Here is a 914-nt window from a genome sequence, read left to right as displayed (position 1 = left end):
GATTAATTCAGTTGCTGAAATAAAGTTGCCTCTTGTGTCTCTAGGGTTGGTTTGGTTGCCTGCATGTGCTTGACATAGAGCCTGACATCAATGATGAGCCTAGGGTTCATATAGTATTAGTTCACTTTATGGAAGATGTGTAGAATGGATGTGTATGATATGTTGAGGTGTCCATGTGCTCCAGCAGGTATAGTAAATAGACTGTGAACTGTGAAATCAACAAGACCTTCTGTTGGCAACAAAGGCAATGGTTAATTTGAGGTAAATTAATTCTTAAAACTGAATGTGAAAAGATTGAAGGTGAAGGCAACTAATTAGCTCCATGTTTACTGTTCTGAAAGGGGCAATAGTTTTGAAAATACTGTTCTTTAAATCGGGTTTTCTTATCCACCTTTGAAAAATGCCTTATATTGAAAATCTGAAAACATTTAGAAATTAATTATTTTCTCATAGATATGCTTGAGTACTTTTTGTGACTTCTAGACTCTGGAAACAGTGTTTCAGAATCGTACATGATGCAGTGAGGCAGGCTGAGGGAAAGCATTCATTTAAAAACCAACAACAACAGTGGAATAATGGAAACATTTATGTTGACCAAGTTTGGTGAATAATCACTTTTTTTTTAATAATCAGCCTGTACTTTTTGTCTGCAGCTGCAATAATTTTTATGGGGTTTTAAACATTGGAGATGGTACTGTTCTGTGTCTTTTTTCCATGTGGTTGGAGGAAGTCCTGGTCTCACTCTTCTCAGGTTGCTATTTTTACAGCACCCTTCAAACATTGGGGTGGTGCTGTTACAGCCCAGAAAGTACCGGTATGAATTGGAGAAAGTGGAGTGCTTTATGTTGTTTGGTTTTGTGTGATTTTCACTCCAGCAGTGGTTTCTTGTACTAGAAGCAAAGATGAGTCAGAAA

The sequence above is a fragment of the Pygoscelis adeliae genome, unplaced genomic scaffold, assembly GCF_000699105.1.
Source record: "Pygoscelis adeliae isolate BGI_AS28 unplaced genomic scaffold, ASM69910v1 Scaffold618, whole genome shotgun sequence".
Classification (NCBI taxonomy): domain Eukaryota; kingdom Metazoa; phylum Chordata; class Aves; order Sphenisciformes; family Spheniscidae; genus Pygoscelis; species Pygoscelis adeliae.
This window is presented reverse-complemented; position numbering follows the sequence as displayed.